At 43.8% G+C, this 22,715-nt stretch overlaps 1 protein-coding gene across 2 annotated transcripts in view; it reads right to left on the reverse strand.

Moving 5' to 3' along the window:
• The window catches only part of Ptgfrn (prostaglandin F2 receptor inhibitor), a 67,302-nt gene that overhangs the window by 39,330 nt on the left and 5,257 nt on the right, over nucleotides 1–22,715 (reverse strand). The window lies entirely within an intron of this gene.

The raw sequence follows: 22,715 nt of genomic DNA on the forward strand, positions 1-22,715 counted from the left end.
GTGTGTGGCACAGGAAAAGCCCAGTGGACAAGATAACTAAGGATTGGTTTGCTGGCCATCTCCCAAGAGTGAGTGATCCAGACCTCTCTGGCAGGGGTTTTAGGGACTGGCACCTGTGAGTCCTTTCAGGAGGTTTTATTACAATGAATATCAGCATGGTTTTGAAGTGCTTTACTATCAAATGGCCAAGTGTGGCTCCTTCTTGATCGTCTATGAACATGGACAGTAGTGAAGTACACAGGGGACAGCCTGGGCTCCACAATCAAGGACACCCAAGGTTAAATGTCTCTTCGCTTCTGCTTCCTCGGCTATATAAAATGAAGCAAGATGGCATCACTGAGTTAATGAAATAAATGTTTAGCTGAAAACCTGCCACATGATAAGAGATCAGTAAAAGGGAACTTTTATAATTTATTTTCAATTGTGTGTTTTCATAATTTGTCATGGGTTGAATTATGTTCTCCACCCAGAGCCCTCAGTACCTCAGAATGTAGCCATATGGTCATAGGGTCATGGAAGATGCAGTTAATTTAGCTGTGAAAAGGTCATCCTGAAGGAGGGTGGGCCACTAACTCAATGTGACTGGTAGTCTTAAAAAGGAATTAATATGAGCCCGTGGCTCACACCTGTAATCCTAGCTACTTGGGAGGCTGAGATCTGAGAATCATTGCTCCAGGCTAGCCAGGAAAAAAAGCTCATGAGAACACCACATCTCAAGAGGAAAAAAAAAAAACTGTGTGTGGTGGTGTGTATCTGTCATTCCAGCTATAGCGGAAAGTATAAAAAAAGGAGGATCAGGCCCAGGCTGGCCTGGACAAAAAGCAAGACCCTGTCTCAAAAATAACCAGAGCAGAGCTGGAGGCGGCAGGACATCTGCCTAGCAAGGGCAAAGCCTTGAGTTCAAACTCCAGTACCACCAAAAGAAGGGAGAGGGTTTAATTTGGATACAGATATACACACACAAGCAGCACAGCATGTGACAATGAGGCAGAGGTCAGGGTGGTACATCCACAGGCTGAAGACCACCAAAATTTGCCACCAAGCCAGCAGAAGAAGCCAGGGGAGAGGCACAGGACAGACTCTCTCTCAGCAATTAGAAGAAATCAACTCTGCTAATACCTTGATCTTGGACTTCTGGCTTCCAGAACCATGAAAGAAAGAGCATGTTGTTTGAGCCTCATGGATTACAGTTAGTTTGTTGCCACAGCTCTGCTAGTAAGATGGAATCACTGCTTGTTTTTCACTGGTTTAATTCAGGCTTCTTGGGTTCTGATGCTGCCTGTTAGTGGGTGGGGGAATAAATTGATAGTGGTTGTATCTGATGCTTCTATTCATTTTAAATTGCATCTCAAATGAACAGAAATGATTAGAGTGCACTGCGTTTAGTAAGAGGTAAATATTGTTTTATTATACAGTGTTTCGTTAAGTAAACAAAGTTATGTGTGTGTCAGATTACAATTAAAACCTAGTATCTACATTTGGACCAGGGTTTCAAAACAGCAAGATGAAGAATACTTTTAAAAAGCGATCTGTGTTTACTCCACCTGTCATCACTTCCTTTGAGAAGGGAAAAAGGAAGTAACTTTTTAAGGGAAATAGTGAAAGGACAGTGTGGGTTCTGAGCAGAGACTGACCGCCTTCCCCTGCCAGCCCAGCTGGGGCAAATCCAGACCAAACATCTGTTCTAGGAAAGGTTCTGGACCCTAAATCACATTACTGTCCTTAAAAATAAAGTAGAGCTTAGGGTGTAGCTCAGTAGTAGAGCACTAGCCTAGCATCCACAAGGCCCTGGGTTCCATACCCAGCACCGAAGATAAACACATACATACATAAAATTAAATAAAGCATTTCACGTCTATAGTCCCAAGCTCCTAGGGAAGTTTTAAGACCAGCCTGGGCAACATAGCGAGACTCCATTTAAAGAAAAAAAAAAAAAAGGTGAGGCCTGGGAGTGAGGCTCAAAGCAGTAAACACTTGTCTTGCAAGTGCAAGGGCCTGGGTTCAATCCATAGTACCAGCAAAAACTTAAAAAAAATTTTTTTTTTTTTAAATTTGCTAACTCCAAGCCAGGCACTGGTGGTTCACACAAGTAATCCTAGCTACTTGGGAGGCTGAGATTGAGAGGACCGAGGTTTGAGGCAGGCCTGGGCAAACAGTCCTCGAGACCCCATCTCCAAAACAATCACAGCAAAATGGACTGGAAGTGTGGCTTAAACAGTTAGGTGCCTGCTTTGCAAGAGGGAAGCCCTGAGTTCAAACCCCAGTCCCACAAAAACAACAACAACAAAACGGTAACTCAGAAGAACTGAGGGACTGTCACACATCCTCCCACAGTGCCAATGTAGAGGCAACCACCATCCCACACCCACTACTTCTGATAAACATACAGTGCTGGGCTGGCGACAGCTGCCCCATGGTCCTTAACTATCCCTCAGAGGCGCTGATCTTGCACCTTAGGTCCCAGGAATGGGAGCTGGGGCTGAGACCACATAAGTCATACTTTGGCTGAAGCTTGCTGGAAAGACAGTTTTGCTCCGGGGTGGAATCAAGTTGGGGTGAACATTCCTTTCTCTGAAGATGCAAGTGGGCAGCCCTCCTGGCCACGTGTGGAAGCCATCTGTAAAAGATGCCCGGACCAAGCTCTGCACTGCAGAGGTGGAAAGGACACAACCTGTGACCTGAGGGCAGCACAGGAACCTCTGGATCCAGCTGTGTCTCCTAGACCCCTTCCCAACACACTTTCCCTCCCTGCACAGGGCAGTTTCTTGCAATTCCACCCATCCTTACTCATGATTCTTTTTTTATTATTATTATTAATTTATTCACATGTGCATACATTGTTTGAGTCATTTCTTACTCATGATTCTTAAGCTAATTTCCATCACTGGCAACTAAGAGCATTGAAATAACATACCTTTCTACCCAGGAGGGGCCAACCACGTGGCACTATCACCACCACAAATAGAAATAGGTGATCACCTTTTACTTTTAATTTTAGAGATGAGCAGACAATTTTGAATTTGCCAATGAGACCTTTCAGAAAGAAGCATCATACCAAAGACCTTCAGAGGCAGCTCAGCCCTTTCTGTCCGACTTTCCTCAATGGAGACCAAGGTCGCCATTGTCACCCATGGGTTATGGCAAGGACTAAATGAGACAATGCACGGACACTGCTCCAAAGAGGGAGGGTCTATGAACACACTTGACCATGTTATTCACCTGATCTCCTTGGCAAGATTAACAAAGTAATTTCCAAACTTGTAAGTCTCATCTATTCCTATCCCTTGTCGAAAAGTTGGCTCTCAACCTATGAAAAAGGCTGAGCCTGAATTCCTTGTGAGGTTTTCATCTTTATTCCTGGGGCCTGGGGCTTTGGGAACTATTCCACCTCATTATCTTGATGCGCCAATCCTTCATCCGCATGGCTGCCCGGGTAATCTTTTTAAGAAATAAATCCTATGTCAAACCAGCAGTAATACTGATTACTGTCCAAACACCCCACTGTGACCACCCTGGTCCACGCCACCAAGTCTAACTTGCACTCTGGCAACAGGTTTATTACAGGTCTCCTGGCTTTCCACCCATTACAAGGTGATCTTATGAACACTTAGGTTATATCTTACTTTGCTCAGAACGCTCTAGTCATTTCCTGTCTCATCCAGATAAAAGCAAAATCCTTACAAAGGACACGATGGCCTCACAGAGCCCCTTTTTATTTCTTGGGCCTCACATCCTATTCTTCTCCTTCTACTATACCCAGCCACGCTTTCCTCCTCAGATTTTCTTGAACAAGCCAGTTCCAGTCCAACCTCAGGGCCTTTGCACATTTCTTCAGCCCAGAACAACACTCCCAGACATTCACCTGCTGGTTCCTTTACCAGCTTCAGATTTTTGTTCCAATGTTGCCTCTTAGTGAAGCCTTTCTTGACTCACTAAAATGACAACTTCCTTCCATTTTTTTTCTTTTTGGTGGTACTGAGGTTCGAACTCAGGGCCTTGTGCTTGCTAGGCAGGCACTCTACCACTTTAGCCACTTTGCCAGCCCAACCTCACTCCATTCTTATTCACCCCTAAATTTCTTCTTCTCAGTTATCCCTAGCATGCTTTGTGTGCACTTATGTATTTTTACTATTATTTATTGCCTGTCTCCTCCCACTAGAATGTAAGTTCCACATGAACAGAGATTTTTGTGTGTTTTGTCCACTGTCAAATGCTGGTGTCTACAACAGGACCTGGCTCATACTAGCTGTTTAATAAGTGAATGAATGAATAAAAGACAGACAGAATCACTCATGATGGGCCCATGACTACCTCTCTAGCTTCATCTCCTCCTATTCTCCCATACCTCATGCCTTCATCAAAACAAACCACCTTCACTTTCTGGAAATGCTATCCTCTCTGGGGCTCCACGGCCTCTGTTCCCATGCCTCCTTCCCCTCATTCCTTCCCAGCAATCCTCACAAGAGGCAGCTGCAGCATACCCTCCTTGCTGCAGCCTTCCCCCACCTGGGGGATCACTTGGGCATTCCTTCCTCCATGTTCCAGCACAACCTGCAAAAGTACCTAGACAATAGCTTTGTGACAGTGCCGCTGGGAAAAATAAAACAGATACAAACAGATGCTTGAAAGATCAAATTCTAATCTGAAAAGACAGAAACCTAAGCAATGTCTTACATGCAGAACTGGAGGTCCCCTCATCCGTGCAAATCAAGATTTTAAATTTTCGTAGCAGAATTTCAACGTGCCATCAGCAATCTGGTATTTAGTACAGATTTTCTTTAATATTGTTAAATAACAGCAAATGATACTTAAAAATAAATATAACTTGTAAAAAATAAAGCATATGGCTCTTCTCAAATCAAAAAGAATATCTACACAGCCACACGTTGCCAATTTTTGTCAAAACCTCTTTAAGAACTGATAACTGAAGGGAAAAAAGGGAAAAGAAAATTTTCTTCTGGTTTTTCCAAGTTCTACCAGTGCTTCAAACTAAGAGCCCCAAGACTTCTTATGCACACAATGTTAGCCTAACTCCCCATAAAAATGTCTTTTATAAATAGCAATTTACAATTACGGCTCTGTCTGTTTTCAGGGGTTGATATAAGAAACCCTCCTATGAAAACCATTCCTTACTTGTGCTAAGCTTACAGGCATGCCCACCAAGCCCGACAAAATAGTTCTTTATCAACTTTAAAAGTACTACTGAGGCTGGAGGAGTGGCTCAAGTGGTAGAGCGCCCGCCTAGCAAGTGTGAGACCCTGAGTTCAAACCCCAGTACCAAAAAAAAAAAAAAAAAGACTATTGAGAGCCTGGACTGAATAGCCAGACCCTGTCTCAGAAAACAAACAGAACAAACCAAGTATTATTGAGGCTATCTATCATCGTGTTGTATCACAGGAATCCATCCGACAAAATTTAGCACCAAAAAAACCCCAAAAAACCTATTGATGGATAGTTATACATACTTTCTCCAGAAAACAGGACTATATAGGTATCTCTTACCTCTCAGGCCTGCTACGACAGCCCCAGACAAAAGTAAAGGCACTTTATGCAATGACAATAAAGCTTCTATGCCAAACCAGCAGTAATATTGATTACTAAGTGTCTATCATTATACTGGAATGCCATGCTCAGATTAGGCCCTATTATTACCCCACCCAGGTGAGACTGGGGTTTGAACTCAGGGCCTCAAGCTTGCTTAACAGGTGCTCTACCACTTCAGCCATGCTCCCAGCCCTAGATCCTCTTAGATAAGTCTCAGAACCTCTACCTTTCCACTCCCATTGTCTCCTAATTCCCATTTTAAAAAATTGTTTTTACTTAGACCCATGAAAAAAGAATAATCTAATATACTTGTCACTGCTAACTTCATCCCTTTATCCCAATTTCTAAGACCTCTTTTTCCCAACAATTAGGAAATTTGTGTTTCTTTTTGTACCCTGGCTTCAAGGAAGATCAGTATTAAGAACGACACTTGACTGTGAAGACCATGAAGTTTCAATTTCTAGTAATTGTCTCCTATCTTTGCACCTTGCCTTCCCCACTGCCTCATGCTTTTGGGCTTTTATCTTATTTTAAGGCCCTCATTTCAGATGTATATGTATTTCATTGCAAGTTACCTCCAATATTTGGGGGAGGGGATAGATGGGTGTAAATTTTGAGAGGTCAATAATTGCAATTTGCCCTTCCAGATTTTTGCTTTCTGCTCTGATAAAGTAGTTCATATCAGATCAACTCCCCCTCTGAGAAGAACTATAAAAGACAAGAAAAGACTGATTTGAACACACTGGTGAGTAATCAAGATAGTCAGGCTGGAAGGGCCAAGTTCGGAGAAGCACCTGGTGGACCCAAGCATGTCTTTCTCTTGAGAGATTTCCCAATTTTTAGGTGGTGCATGCCAGAGACCAAGTATAAGGTAGAATTCCAAGCTTTTGACACCTCCAGGGGCCGCGAACATAAGTCTGGAGTTCAGGAAAGCATGAAAGAGTCTGAAGAACTAAGATCCCTTTGGGAGGAGGAAAGAGCGAGAACACAGAGGTGAGCCTGACATACTACACTGCTTTCCCCTCAAGGTCACTGATATCATGAAAGATGCATTGATGGGTAGAGGATATGTGTCTGAGAGGCAAAGCGGGAAATAAATATTAACAGATTAAAAGGTCAAAGGTGAAGCCAAGTTTTTGAACATCCCACAGAATGGAGAGACCAAAATTGTAATTCTGAGTCCAAAAAAGGAAGTAGACTGTAAATAAACCCTGAGCCTTTTATTTAAAACCCTGGAAGGGCTATGCCCTAACTCTTGGAGTAAGAGCAAGCAACTACTTCTTCCCAAGACAAAAATCCAGCCTGCAATTAATTCTTCACTGGATAACAGTAAGCTTCTTACTCTATTGGCCTGCTAGGAAAAAAGGACATCTTCTTCAGAAGAAGATATCATCACAGGGGCTCTATGCTTTTCCAGTGTTCAATCATAACTTACCAGACATTTGAGACAACAGAAGCAGGATTGAAAGTGTAGCTCAGTGGTAGAGCACTTGCCTATAATGCACAAGACCCTGGGTTCCATTCCCAGCATCACAAATGTTAAGTAAAAGTAAAAACAAGATGACAGAACCAAGTTACTAAAACAAAAAAGAAAAAACAGACAATGCAAACATCCACAGGGATCCAGATGTTACTGTTATCAGGCGTGGATGTGACCACAACCTACTTATAATTAAGAAATAGAAAACAGGATTTTATTCCCTAAACTGGAATGTATTAAAGTAATCAAATTGACGTTCCAGGACTAAAAAATACAGTAATTAAGAGTTTATAAATGGGTCTGGTAAGAGGTTAGATGTAGCATAAAAGCCGCCAGTATAAGCAATCCAAACTGAGGTCTAGAGTATAAAAAAGGGCTAAAAATACAGAAAGGAGATGAAGTACAAAGGTTAAATGCACATCTAACAGTTCCAGAAGGAGAGAAAGAATGAAGTAGAATTAAGCAGAATTAATTCTAGAAGAGCTAGATAATGGCTAAGATGTTTCTTAAGTTAACAAAAGATATCATGCCACAGAAGCAAGACATCTTTCAGATCATAAGCAGGATAAATACAGAGAAGCCCTCACCGGGGCTCATCACAGTAAAACTGCTGAGAGCCAGAGAAGGGAGCAATAGAACAACTGCTAGCTGACATTCAATGCCAAGGATGCTTATAAAACCACGGAAAGACCTCCCTCAAGGATGATACCAAGGAAAAGTAACTGCCAACCTAAGGTTCTCTCCACACAAAAAGATAGCCTTCAAAAGGAAGGCAAAAGGCTGGGGGTACAGCTCAAGTGCCTTAGTGTTGGGTTCAATCCCAAATACTGCAAAAAAAAAAAAAAAAGGCAAAATAATATGCTTTTAACCAATGCACAGGGAAAGAGAATTAAAAGAAATACTGACAGGAGTTCTTCAAGTAGAAGGAAACCAATCCCACTTCAGAATCATGAAAATGTAATGGGAAGGGAGCTGCTTGGGTAGATGTTCTGAATATTCACAATATCATATCAGTGATGTCTTTCGGAATTAAAAATATGTACATGAAAATATCTGATGTTGACAGCATGAAGTGAGAAGAGGGGGAATAAATTAGAGACTAATGTCCGAGATGTTTCCCCATTCTGGAAGTGGCAAAAAGATCACTAGTCAACACTGATAAGTCAAAAATGTCTGTTCTCATCGCCAAAGTAAACACAAAAATGAAAGAACTGGTAAAAATTGAAAGGATGGAGTAATAAATACTTGAGTAATCAAAGAACCCACAGTTTCATCTGGATTCACATAGGCATTTCTCAAGTATTTATTTTGCAATGTATACAGTTTGATTTCTTTTGTTCTGAATCTATGTTTATCCCAGAAAAGAGAATGGGGCAGAGTAAGAGGAATGAACGCAGTACCTCTTACATCCCATTCTTGGAGCCAGGTTATTATTCATCAGTTATCTTGCCAGGCATAGTGGTACATGCCTGTAATCCCAGCTACTTGGGAGGCACGAGCAGGTGTATCATCAGTTCAAGGCCACCAAAATTAACAAAATTATTATCTCAATAAAAACAAAAACACTGGGGGGCATAGTTCAAGTGTGAAGCCCAGGGTTTAATTCCCAGTACTGTCATTAATCAACCAACCAATCAATCAATAATCAATCTAATCTGCTAAACACAACCAGGAGGTAGATATTAACACCTTACCATGACATGAAGAAAATATAATCTGACAGAGGTCATAACAAATAGGAAGTGAGAGACCCGAACACAGGGTTGGCCGGCCGATCAAGCACAATGGGTTGGACTGGCTTATACTTCTGTCGATTTTGTTCCCATGAAAATATGTCATATTCTCCAATGGCACTGTGAACTAGACAGGCAGCAAAGTGACAAAGAAACGAGTCACTAAGAGAACGGTGTATATTCACAATGTGAAGCAGAGAGGTGAGAGAAATTTAAAAAAGAAAAAAAGAGGATTTGTTAAAATAATTTCCTGGTCAGGTACAAGTGACTCAAGCCTATAATCTGCTACTTGGGAGGCAGAGATCAGGAGGACTGAGGTTTGAGAATGGCCCAGGCAAAAAGTTATTGAGACCCCCGAACAAACTTTAAAAAAAAAACAAAACAGATATTGTATGTGTGTGTGTGTGTGTGTGTGTGTGTGTGTTTAACAGAATCTCAGCTATGCAAGAGGCATAGGTAAGAGGACTGAAGTCTGAGGCCAGCCCTGGGCAAAAACATGTGCCCCTATCCAAAAACTAAGCAAGAAAGGGCTGGGGGTGTGGCTTAAGTGGCAGAGCACCTGCCTAGCAAGAGTGAGGCCCTAAGTTGAAACCCCACTACCACTAAAAATAATAATAATAATAATTTCAAGTTTAATTTTTTTCTGATATGCTACATCTATTACTTAAAGTGACACTAACTCTAACATCACACATTGACATCAACAAAGGTGAGAAGAACTTTACTCGAAAGTCTTATCAGAAGTGTTTTGGAAGCCTCTGCTCTGACTTCTCAGCAGTAGATAATTAACCAGGAGCTAATTGCTTCCAGGTTACCATTCTCCCACTTTTGAAATACTCAGGAGAGTAATGAGATGCCTTCAACCTTCTTCTATCATGGCCCAGATGAGGCTGGGCAGGTAAAGTCAGGAAACTTTTTCAAGATCCACTTAATGTTTAGGCCATAAGTGCTACGGCAGCTGTAAGGAACTGTTAAGAGAAGCCAGCCAGTAAGACTAAACTTTATTTATCTACCTCTTCCCACCTCCTCCTGATAGCCATGGGAAGTAATTTTATTTCTTAGGTGAGTCTCCACATTATTCTAAATCAAGCCCTGCAGAGTGCAGCCTAGCTACAAAGCATTCTTGCAACTGTTCCCATTATTGCTCAAGCTTTATCACCTTCCTGAGCTGCCTGCAAGCAAAGAATGGTCCCTTTCCGATCTGAACTATTTGTTAAGATAAGCATCAGCAGTTACTGAACACAGGGGGACAGGTAGGACTAAAACACTTAAACCAAGGGGCTTATGGTATTTTAGTTTGCCTCACACCTGGCACTGAACTCCCTCTTCCCAGGTCTTACAGAACCTGTAGGGGAGACTGAGGGCCCATGAATCTCCACATGGAGTTCCCAGTCCCCATGTGAGCTAGGAATGAATGGGGAAGCCCGAACTGGTAAACTTTTCTGGTGCCTTTACCAGAGTAGCTGACTCAACAGATGAAAAGCCTTTGTCTCCTCGAGTCTGCCACTGAGAGGCCTGGCAGGAGGGGATCCCGCCAACTTAACCCAGACAGTCCCTAAATGACAAAAATGCAGCAATGTACATATTAAACAAGTTACAACCAGCAGAGAACATGGAATGAAGTCACAGATGGCAGCATTTCAAAATCCATCCTACAGCAAATAAGGTTCTACTATAATCTATCTATCTATCTATCTATATATATATATAAAAGTGCAGCTGAGACCTGAAATACACCATAAAGGATGACAATGCTACTCATTCAATAAGCAGGTCCTGTGCTGGCTGACAGGTGAGAAGGAGGTAAACCAGCCCCAGGATATTCTTGGAAGGCACATGTGGTGTGCAGAGTCCTAAGGTGAATGGGGACACTGCACTAGGAGGGGATTAAGCAACCAGAGACAGATGCTAACCTGTACTACAGGGTTCACAAGAAAGGGAGGGCACTCCCATCCGGAGATCAGTGAAGGACGCCTGCGGATCACTATAGAAATTGAACCTAAGAAAAATGGTTGAGTGAGGGTGTGGGTAATGAGGAGGATAGGTGACAGAGATGAAGGGAGTCACATAAGCAAAGACCCAGGTGGGCACACATGTGGAGGATGCATTACAGCAGACACAGAGCCTACAGATCATTCCAGGGCCTCTCTCCTCTCAGATGACAGGGACAGGTAACAAGAGTCAAAACAAGGGCCAGGCCACCTCAGTTCTTAGCCGTGCTAAAGGATCAGACCTGTGAGTGGGAGAGAAAGCCAAAGGGAAGCTAACAGCTGGTAAAAATGACTTTCTGAAGGAAATGCAGTGGAGAAAACCAGAGAGATTTAGACAAGTCCAGTAGGTAGCTGGAAGGGACAGTGTAACTAACAGGCCCCAGGGAGGAGGGTGGCCCAGAGAGTTGAGCCTGTTCTCCTCAACATTTATAGGATGTTTTCTCACTCTACTATTATCTGTAGTGTCTTACATTCAGAAATCCCTTAGCCTTCACACTATGTTCCCTGAGTCAAACATGAGAGAACAGAGGGCTGGCAGAGTGGCTCAAGTGGTAGAACGCCTGCTTAGTAAGCATAAGGTTCTGAGTTCAAACCCCAGTACCATCCCTACCCTCAAACAAACAAGAGAGAAAGAAGGTGACAGGAAGGAGACTTTGCACGCCATCAGAAATATGGCCTTACTAGAGTCAATGCAAGCTTACTTAGCTTCTGCTGCCATGCTAACCGTCACCAGCATGATGGACAAGGAAGGCCAGGAAGTCAGACAGGGATGGAGGCCCACCAACAACCATGGAATAAAATTCAAGTCACTTCTGAAAGACTGGATCTTTAACTAACTGAACTTCTTATTAGTAAAGCACAACTGTATCATATAACCATGACATTGCTTCCAGTTCTGTGGCCTTTGGGAAATCCTGGAAGGCTACGGCTATGTCCAATCTTAAATTCTGCATTAAGAATCTGTCAGCTTGGCTAAGCCAAAACTACACTTCCCAGAATCATCTTCTTTTTGTAATTCCAACATGGCATTGGCATTTCCAACAATGGAAATTCACGTGAGACATGGGAGGCAGAAGCCAAAGCAACAGCCATTACGCTCTAGTGGTCCTTGCATTGAAGGCACTGAGAGACAGAGAAGATGTGCCAGTGGGCACCAGCTTGTCCTTGTCTTTCTGCTCCTGTTTCTTCCTAAATGCTATTCTTCTGGACCAACATGACCCAGGACCACCAGATGCTTGGCTACAGGCTCAGACATAAGGGACAAGGTGATTACCCTTCTTCAAACCCCTACATCAGCCCCACTTCAAGGTTCTACCCTGCTTGGCTTCCAGATCCTCCCATAAGCTTCAACTTGTCTGCCCATCCATGCTTCAGGAGGCCCAATTAGGAGTAACTTTTCCATGACCCTCCAATCCCCCTATTCAGGCCTTTACCTCTCCAGCTCCTCCCATAATTGTATAAAGTCTGATTCCGCTAATAAATACCTATTCCGTAATACTTACAGTGTCTCTGTTTCCCTGATGGAACCCAAACTAATAGCAAACCAAGTATGGAGTAAGCAGCTATGCTCTTAAGGACTCAGTAATTGACCAAAACCATCTTACATTTATAGCACTGCTTTACAGTTTGCAAATCATGCTCACATGATTTAATACTCAACCTTGAGAGGACTAAATAAGGAAACTGAGGTTCCGAGAAGTTCTGTGACCAAATGATAATAATTTATATATATATATATTAGATGCAAAACCCACTTAAAGGCAATCTACTGTTGAGTAACCAAAATAACCCAAAAACATGAAATGATTTAAACAATTCTCGGTCCAAGGACCACAGACAAAAAAGGCTGAGGCACCATCTATCCAAAAGGATTATTTTAGAACATTCTATAAAATTAACAGCTGCTAGAGGCCCAAGCACTGCCCAGCATCCCTCACCACTCAGCCATTTTCAATCCTCTCCATGTACAAACTAGCCAACATTGCCTGCCAAGTTCTCTGTGAACACCTGGTCCTCCTTTGAGCCTCTAGTTTAAAGGGAATGAGGGATTCATTCCAGGCTTACACTTGCATATGAACATGAAAAGTACCTGAGATAATTGCTGGTAGAGTCTCCTTCTCTCCCTACACTGGGCAGCCTTTTCCTCTCTCCCTTTGTCTGACTGTTTCTTACACCCATTTTCTGACCTTTGCTTTGTCCATCTCTCCTCTCCTTTCCATCAACACCCAAAGCCAGCCCTTAACATATGCAGACTTTGTCAGATTCTCTGGGTGGTGGTGGGATCTATGCCCAGCTTCCCCAGTGAGGCTCAATAAGGAGTAGAGTATGATAGTTTGGTTTGCAAGGAATTTCAAACAAAAAATAACAACTCTGGGTTCACATGTTCTTCAAGGAAAAGATTAACTACATTAATTCAATAGGTATGGAAATGCCTTCACATTCAGCAGTCCTTCCTTGCATACCTACTATGTGCAGAACCACATCATCACATGAAGTTGATGAGCCAATTCTTAGACAAGTGTCAGAGCCAATGGAAATGGAGAGTGGCTACTTCTTAGCACAGCTGGGAGGAGATAAGTCCTCCAACAGGGTGAGAGTCTTTTAAGGCGTCAAAGGAAATGAGAGACCTAGAACATTTCAGGGAAGACACAATCAAAACCAAAGAAACAAAACAAGTAATGTAACCTACAATGTAGGTTCAACTCCTGCAGGTGACACATGAGGTACTTCACAATCATGGCATTCTCTCCAGTCTCAGTCCTTTCCCTATACCCTGGCTCCACTCAGGAGAGGGTAGCAAAGAAGGTTTCTTCATTCATTAAAAGATACCATGTCCTAGCTACCTGGGAGGCAGAAGCAGGAGGAATGCACTTCAAGGCCAGACCACGCAAAAGTTAAGCTGGACATGACTCACACTAGTGGTGAGAGGCAGAGGAAGGAGCACAGTCCAAGACTGGCCTGGATGAAAGTGCAAGACCCTTTCTAAAAAAAAAAAAAAGAAAACAAAACAAAACAAAAGGCAAAGTACTGGAGGCATAGCTCAAGTGGTAGGCTCTTATAAATCGATATATTTTCCCCTGCACGCTTCCTTCTGCTTGGAACAAATTACCCATGCTCTCTGCCTGACAAAACCTATTGATGGTCAAGATTTAATGACCTCAGATGAGCCATTCCTGAGCCTTCTCCACCCTCAACCCCCAGTCCAGAGCTCAGAAGCACTTGCTGAAGGCCTGCTCAGCCATGATCACCCTGAATTTGTCTGCCCCCTCACTAGACTGGGAGCCCCTCAAGGGGGCAGATAGCTCTCTGCTCGCATGACATCCCCAGCCCAGCTACAGATCTGGTGACACAATGACTGTGATCACTCCTATCTCAATGGGCTTCTGGAACTCAGAACTGACCTTTAGATCATCACATAGGTGGGTTAACAGGAGTTACTTAATCTCATTAATTTCAGAAACGATCCTTCATTAATACATTTTCAAAAGACCTGTTGGCTCAGCTACTCATAAAAAGTGAAGGGCATATGTTTGGGGCAATTAGGAAACAGAGCACAGTCAAGGGATCGGTTTTAAGCAAACTAGGAAGTGACATATTGACCATCTCAATAGTCCAAACCCCAAATTTCGCCGCATCAATTTTATTAACAATCCTCTTTAGGGCAAGTAAAAGCCAACTACCTGCATGCTTCAGACCCTTTAGGAAGAGTTCTTAGACTAGACGTGGCACTAAAGTCTCTTAGGAATGCATGCACATGTAGAAAGGAGACATAGGTAGTGACACAAACAGGTACAAAGGAGCATTATCAGATTTCTGACTTTTTCTGCAAAAGCACCTCTTCCTGAACTAGCTCAGAAGGTCCAGCTTTTCTTTATCTCTAACAATCCTTGGACATTTCTCCAATGCCATCTCTCTTCCTGTAGACAAGTCATGCTTCCACATCTACACTGTCAACTAAGGAGTCAAGGGACTCTGTCTGTGTCTTTACGTGCCCCAAGCTCTAAAATAATGACTGGCACAGAGTAGATAATAAATGCTTCCGATGAGGCAGATAGTGAGGGGAGGAACATGCTGCAGCTGTAGGCAGCAGCCCCACTGCCCTGCCCTGAGACGTGGCTCAGAGCTGGCGGCTTGCTGGAACAGTGATGACAAACAGACGGTCTGTGGTCTGGACCAACCCAGCCACAAGGCACTTGAAGCAAGCACTAGGATGAAGGAAATCTGGTTCTCTATCCTGTGAACATCAGGATAAAGTCCAGGGAGGGATCAGATGCCATTTTGGAATGGAAAGGTTGTGTTGACCCCACAGAGGGAGGTGGGGAAGGCCAAGCAATGGGACAATAAACCCGTAAGTGGTCTGTCTGACACACAGGCTGCCTAGGGAAAAACAAAATCTACAGGAGGAAGAATGGAGTCTTCTCACCCCTTCTCTGTCTGTGTGTGTGTTACTGGGATCTCATCCCTTCTTTTCCACATGTGGGTTCCATCTTCTCCTCTACCACTCAAACCTTTGTCTTAGAAATGAAGTCATGGGCTGGCGGAGTGGCTCAAGTAGAGCACCTGCCTAGCAAGCATGAGGCCCTGAGTTCAAATCCCAGTACTGCAAAGGAAAAAAAGTTATCTACAGCAATGAAGTCATAAGCAATTCTTTCTGAAATACTATGGCAGTAAAAACAGATAATAAGCATACATACAAAAGACAGGATGCAGATAACTTCTGCCACCTTTATGAATCACAATTCATATAGGTATTGTACATATCACATATTATGTGCATTTTATGCATTGTTACATCATACACAGATATCACATCAGTGTTTTCTAAACACCCACATTAATTCAATCATTCCAAGGTTCAAGCTCTTACCCACTAGGATAAGCAAAAAAACGACCCAGGTCAGCTTTCATGGTACTTAGAGTTAGTTGTCTAGGGTAAGACGGACCCTCATCCTAATAAACAGGTCATCACAAGCTGAGGGCTGGGCTTCAAGGAATGTGACCCCCTAGGAGCCTGTGACAAAGACATGTCACACTCCTGGGTCCAAATGTGTCCTCATCTCTCTGGGGAACCGAGGCTTCACTTGAGACCCAAATAATCAAGCAACCAGAAACAGTTCCAGGACAATACACAAACCAAAGAAGGGCAATGTGTGTGTGTGTGCTCTGTCGTCATTTCTAAGTGCATGCAAGGAGGGAAATGGGAAAGCTTACAGAGGAATCACCAAACTGGATTGATTGTGTGCTCAGTTTTCATTCTTCATTGTCTTGAGGCCCAAATGCCTCTAAGAAAACACTGGACAAAATGCAGAGCTTGCCTTACCACTGCCATTTTCCTGGGGCTGAACTGACATCCTGTAGCATGCTGAGGTGTAAATTAGCTCAGTACTGGCTCGTGGGATCCCTGTGGGTCTCCTGGGCTGTATAGAAACCTCGCTGCCTCTGTGACACCCCAGAGATAAGCTACCGGAGGTACCTTACTTAGGCAGCAGGTACCACGCTAAGCTTCCAGGGACTCAAAGATGCTTCAGATGAGACTTGTTTGTGGGATAAATGGTTATTAAAACAGGGCTCCAATGAATAAACCACATGATTTACACAAACCTTGTTTCCATAGAAAACCTACTAATATTCCCCACCCTTGCTCTAAAACTTAGCTGTGTCTCTTATCAGGTGTTGGTACTCTGAGGAAATGCTCTGATAAACTACCGATGGGAACATCAGTAATTGTTTTTGTGAGCTCTTTTCCTCTTAACAAAGATCCAAAAGTAGGATTATGGGCTGACTTATCATCTTCATTTAGCAGGCTTGCTTCGTGGGGGCCCCAGCAGACTTCACGAGCCACATCCATGTGGCCGAGCTGCTCCATGGGCACTGACAGTGCTGCCAACACCATTCAGGGTGACTTTGCTCACATCTTCCTCTCCACCATTCCCCTCCTCCCCAGAATTCAATATCCCTATCCCCTGACTCTCTCACTTTTACAGCTTAAGTCAGCTAATCCCCAAATGGGACACCATGATGCTGGATACATGCATGGACTCCCGCCTCTGAGAAATCGCACTGGTCACTTTCCTTCCTGAATGAAATGCCTCTCATGCTCCTGTCTGTCTACACTGTAGCCCACCTGCTCTGTGGAGTTTTTCCATAAGAACAGCCTCTGTGTGATCACTGAGACCCTTAAAAGGCACCTCTGATCCATTCTGCTGTTCAGTTACAACTGGTTCCATTTCCAAATTCCAACAGTGTCAAAATATGGTAAATATTCTCCAGATGCTCCTGAATTGCTAAAAAATCAAGATGCAAGGAAAAGTAGGAATGTCTTGAATTGTAAGTAGAGTAAGTCAGGCACAAATTATTTGGACCTCTAAGGGTCACAACCAGAGACAAGCACTAGTGGCTCACGCCTGTAATCCTTGCTACTTGGGAGGCTGAGATCAGGATTGCAGTTTGAGGCCAGCCTAGGCAGGGAGTTCAAGAGACCCCTATCTCAACCAATAGTGGGCACAGTGGTACATGCCTATCATCCCAAGCTACATGGAAGGCTGAGACTGGAAGGACTGCAGTTCCAGGCCAACCTGGGCAAAAAGTTTGTGAGACCCCCATCTCAACAGCAAAAAGCTGGGTGTAATACTGTATACCTTTCATCCCAGGGCTGGCAGGAGGGGTAAAACAGGAAGATTGCAGGCTGGCTTGGGAAAAACCAATACCCTATCTCCAGAATGCCCAGAGCAAAAAAGGCTGGAGGTGTGGCTCAAGCAGCAGAGTGCCTGCCTAGCAAAAGTAAAGCCTTGAATTCAAACCCAAGTACCACAAAAGAAAAAAGGTCACAATCATGTTTGCATGTTCTTTCACTTTGACCTAATGTGAGAGCACTGATGACTAAGTGCTCACCACATACCAGACTCTGGCTAGGGGTGGAGCATTATGGTCTTACCTGGGAATTTACTATATGGATTTTTGTACCATACCAAAGATGACAGACTGTAATGTCCTCTAATGAATAAGAAAACATTTGGATGTACCAGCTTTCAGAAAATGGACAAATGAATAGCTGTGCCAAAAGTGTTTTTGTTGTTGTTGTTGTCTTGTTTTTCTTTTTAGCCCCTTACTGCAACAGAAGCAAAGTGGCAGCACCCTGGATAGACATCAAGTCAGCTAACGTGGTACGCACGACAGGGACAATGAATTTACAGAGCACTACCTGCCCCTTCACCTCTGCAACAGCACTGGAGAGCAAGCTACTTAACAAACAGCCCAGAGTTCACTCCTGGAGGGCTCTTGGTAAGCCTCAAAAACATCTGCACGCAAGGCCTACCTGTGAAACAGCACTATGGGGTTTGCAGCAGATCCAACAGTGGTCTCTCAAAGTAGCTGGGGAGGGCTAAGCAGCAGCCAAGATGCTACGAGGACCGAGGTCAGAAACCCAGCTTCCTACGGACATCATACAGGTTTTCTAGAATGCATCCTAGGCAGGGTTGGTGGCCAGCTCCACGCTGAAAGCTCCCCTTTGAATATAGTGGAAATACTGCATATTCATGTATGAAGATGGAAAAAATGAGACCTGTTGAAACTGTTCCAGGAATGGTGGAGGAGGGATAAAGGAGAGTGATGGAGGAGGTGATATATTGTAAACACTTTTATTAATGTTGCAATGTACCCCCAGTACAACAATATACTAAAAAATAAAGTCAATACACTATTACCGTATTCTCTTTGAAAATGTTTTATATACCAATAGCTGCATATTTAAAAGTTTATTATTTTTTTAAGTGCCCCTCTCAGATTAAGGGAAAAAGAAGAAAGTTCCCCCAAACTAGGCCTCATTTCTTAGCCAATTAAGGATATTGATCAAGATGTCAGAGTTTCATCTCTCCTGCTCTTCAGGGAAGATGCTGTGTCAATACTTAGACACTTCTAAGAATGTCTGTGTCTCTTCTCAGTGTGTCTGGGATGTACTAGGTAAACAAGAACCTGTGAAACAGAGCGATCAGCTAGACCCTTCCCTGGACTTTCACTTTTCTGACGGTTGAGATTTGATTACTCAGCCCCATCTTCCTCATGTTTGACATCCTCAATGAAAACTTGCAAATGAAAAAGTCAGTAATCATTAGAAATAGTCTTTCATCTAGCAATGTCTTGTTGATTTTATCATTTTAGTCACTTTCCCCAGAAGACCATGTGAAAGCCCAGTTAGCTTGGTAGGGACACCTCCTACTAGAGAACCACAGAGAAAGATCCCATTTCCGAGCACAGGAAATGGGCTGGAATGAGGAAGCAGTTACTGATACAATGACAGAGCACCAAACAATTCCCAGAGCCCTGGAAGCAGCGACCAGCCCAAGCCTGGTGACAGAAAAGTGCCAGGCAAGTGAGAGATAAGCCCAGGCTGCAGACCTGAACAGTACTGGGGAAGATGGGCAAGGAGCCACCACAGCCAGGGCCAACCAACAGGTCCATATGGCCAACAGCAGGAGTCCGCGTGCTCAAGGAATTCTGGAGATGGAAGGGGAGACCTTGGAGATCAGCTAGATTAATCCATTTTACAGGAGCTAAGAGCTACTCAGCAATTTGTTCAAGGTCACAAAACTAGTGGGTTTAAGAATTATGTCCAGAATCCCAGTCTCTTGTCTTAAAAAGCAAGGAAACAAATGTTATCACATTTTAGCTAATTGTATCCATTTCTTTCCAGGTGTTCATAGAAACATTTTGACTGAATAATGACCTGAATGAACACAGAAAGAACAGCCTGCTTGTAGGTATGTACCAAGACAGCAGCTCTGCCACTTACACTGTGACCTTGAGCAAGTTATTTTACTATGCCTCAGTTTCCTCCCCCATCAAGTGCAGATATTAACAGTACCTAATGCAGTGGGTTCTGAAGCCTAATAAATGAGGCATAGTGAAATACCACTATGGCAAGCTTGGTGCTGGCACAAAATAAATGCTTATTATAAAAGGCAGGAAGGAATTTCTTAGGGAAGAAATAATTCTCAGATTGGTTTCCTCCTCAGCACACCTCTTCCCCAGCCCCCAACTCATCTTAGCCACCAAATGCTACCTTTACCCTTCAATCCCTGAGACTGGTCCTTCTAAAAAAGTCACACTGTCTCTAAACCATCCGGGCCCAACCCAGCTTGATATTGGAGCTAAACTGACCAAAATGGCAGAAAAGGCTCCAATTAAGTGCTTATTTGATCACTGGCCACACTACCTATCACCACTTAGACTCTGGATTTAAAAGCCTCTTCTATTGATCCTCACCTCCTACTTTTGTAAACACACACACACACTTTTGAACCCCTAAACCTGCTTCTTAATTGTGTCCTCTGGTCCCATAAATCTTCTAAAGATTCACCAAGCCTTGAAGTCCCCCTCACCCACCTGTCCCACCTGGACTCTTGAGCAAGACTTCTTTTCTATGAAAGAACAACACCTCTGTATCTTCATCCTCAGCTGTCTACCCCATTCCATGAAAAGACATGCTGTCATCTCTCCTTGGTGCCAAACTTGGTAGATTAAGCACAAAACCAGGCTGATCACATCCACTAACTCCGTGTTTATCACTAACTGTCTATCCCATCCACCAAGCCCTGAGCTACCCAACTCCCTTCTAGCTCTGCGTCTGACCATGACCTTTGCCTCAATACCTACTGCGAAAAGTTCAGGCCACCTAACTAGTGATGTGTGTGGTGAGCACCCTTGCAGACTAGGGCTACTCAAACTTTATTGAACCCCCTAGGGATCCTGTTCACGCATAGACTCTGATTCAGCAGGTTGAACTGGGTCCTGAGTGTCCACCCATGTCTAGCAGTCATGGTCCCCTCTCACCAGCCTGGCATTTCCTGGGTCCCACCAGGCCCAGGTACCCGCACAGTGGTCTTCTACGTAGCACCACTTGAGAAGGTGAATGACAGTCCTGACTCAGAGCTCTTTCCCCAATCCACTTGCTTCTTAACCTGTGTGATTTTGTTTCCCCCTGTACTGCTTGGTCAGACTTCAGTGTCTAAACCTAAGAGCTTTTCTTTGTCTTTATTCTTCTGGTTTTCTCAGAATAACTGACCCCTCTTTAGCAAGTCCACTCCCACCCAGCTTTGCTTGGCTCCCAACAGGGTGCTCTCCTGGCTCTTTTCCCATCCCTTTAACTACTTCTTTTAGAACTTTCTCTTCCAGTTCCTGTCCCCCAAACTGCGAGCATTCCCAACAACCCTGCCTCCACCCTCATCTCAATCACCCACTTTCTGGAGGTATTCCCAACCACACAACCAGTGCACCTATGCCACCACCCTCTGAGGGCTCTGTTCACTACAGAATTCCCAGCACTGGCCTGTAGCAATTGGCACTGACTCTGCGTCCCCTGAATGGTTAAGTTAGCTGCTTTCTGTGCCCATGAACTGCTCAGTTTCCATCTTCAAACTGCTCATCCCACAATGGAGGCAAAAGGGTAGTGGTTCTCCGAGTGAAAGAGATAACTGCCAGCCTTCGTCAGTCACAACACACACAGGACAGGCCTTTGGGCAGAGGCAGGCTCTGCCCTTGGGCTCTGGGGCACAGTACAATGACTCACCTGTTACCCACCTAAAACTCACGGGGTTCCCTTACCACAGCCCACAAGCTGGGAAGAACTGACTTAGTTCCATTTTAATAACAAGGAAGAGCCATTTCCAGGATATTCTTGACTTGGTGTCACTTCTAAGGTCCAAGAAGTAATCCACCTAGTCTGCACACCGCCTCTATTTCATTAGGATTCAAAGGCACTCTGAAATGTGCCCTGAACCCATCAAGCACAATTCTGCCTCTCACTGTTTTAAGCCCAACGTGTCCTGGATGGGGAAGCACTAGCCACACAGTCCTTCCCTGCCCTGAAACATCCCAAGTGATATACATGCTCTGACGTTCCAGCTGCTTATAAAGGCATGAAACAGGATGCAGTGATAGCATCAGAACGTCGTTCGTAAACTTGAACCATGCCACTTAGCGACTCCATAATGGAGCACAAACACTCAGGGAGCTCTGAAGAGAAACCAGCACTCGAAGAACACAAATGTGTACACAGTACCCTTGTGCCTGGCCTACCTGAGGTCACACTGACGGGAGGCGACAGCATTCTCTGCTGCTAATTCTACAGTTGGTGTGGAGAGAAAGAGCCCAAGGTCTAAAAAACCACTGACTGTGCCAACTACAGCACTTTGCCTTTTCCAGCAGATAAATTAAGAAGAATTTTTGCCAGTGCAAGTTATTTTCCCAAAGCAGAGTCAAATGGCCTTGTCTTTAAGAAACCAATGCAATTAAACTGAATAGTTATGAGCTACCCCTGTCAGCTTCCCCCCAATTTCACTTGATAAAGTGGGATGCAGACACACACCGACAGACAAGCCCATGCTTTTATTTAACTGCCAGATGCAGTGCCAATATGAAAATGCACATTCAATCTATATGGGAAATATCAGCCCAGACGTTCATCACTAAAACCAAATAGCTATATAAATGCCGACTAGCCCAAATGCCTTGTAAGGAATGATAACTGACAACTAGATCTTATTCAGCAGGCTAATAAGAATAATTGTTGCCAGGACAGGCATTAATCAGCCTGGCAGATACAGGAATTCTGTTAACAAGACTAAAATGAGTGCCAAGGAATCTCTGAAGGCTGCAGCACTTCAAAGACAGTTAAGGCTGGATGGATTCACTGGGGTTTCTCCTGCTAGCCTTCTTCCTCCTCCAGGGCCTTCTGGAAGCTGCTTTTCAACCTCTTTCCTCAGAGCAGGCATGGGGACCTACTAAGAGTGGCAGGTTGTGACAGCTGAGAGGCGCAAACTGGCACCACCACTCCCTTCAGGATTGTGTTTGGTTCCATTCACCCTAGATCCTTCTATTTTTAACCACACTTTTGTTTTCAAACCACTATGATCCTTTTTCACCTAAATTAATCTCAAGTAATACATAGCAGAAGGTTATGATGAATGAACA

Source organism: Castor canadensis, chromosome 12 (assembly GCF_047511655.1).
Source record: "Castor canadensis chromosome 12, mCasCan1.hap1v2, whole genome shotgun sequence".
Taxonomy (NCBI): Eukaryota; Metazoa; Chordata; class Mammalia; order Rodentia; family Castoridae; genus Castor; species Castor canadensis.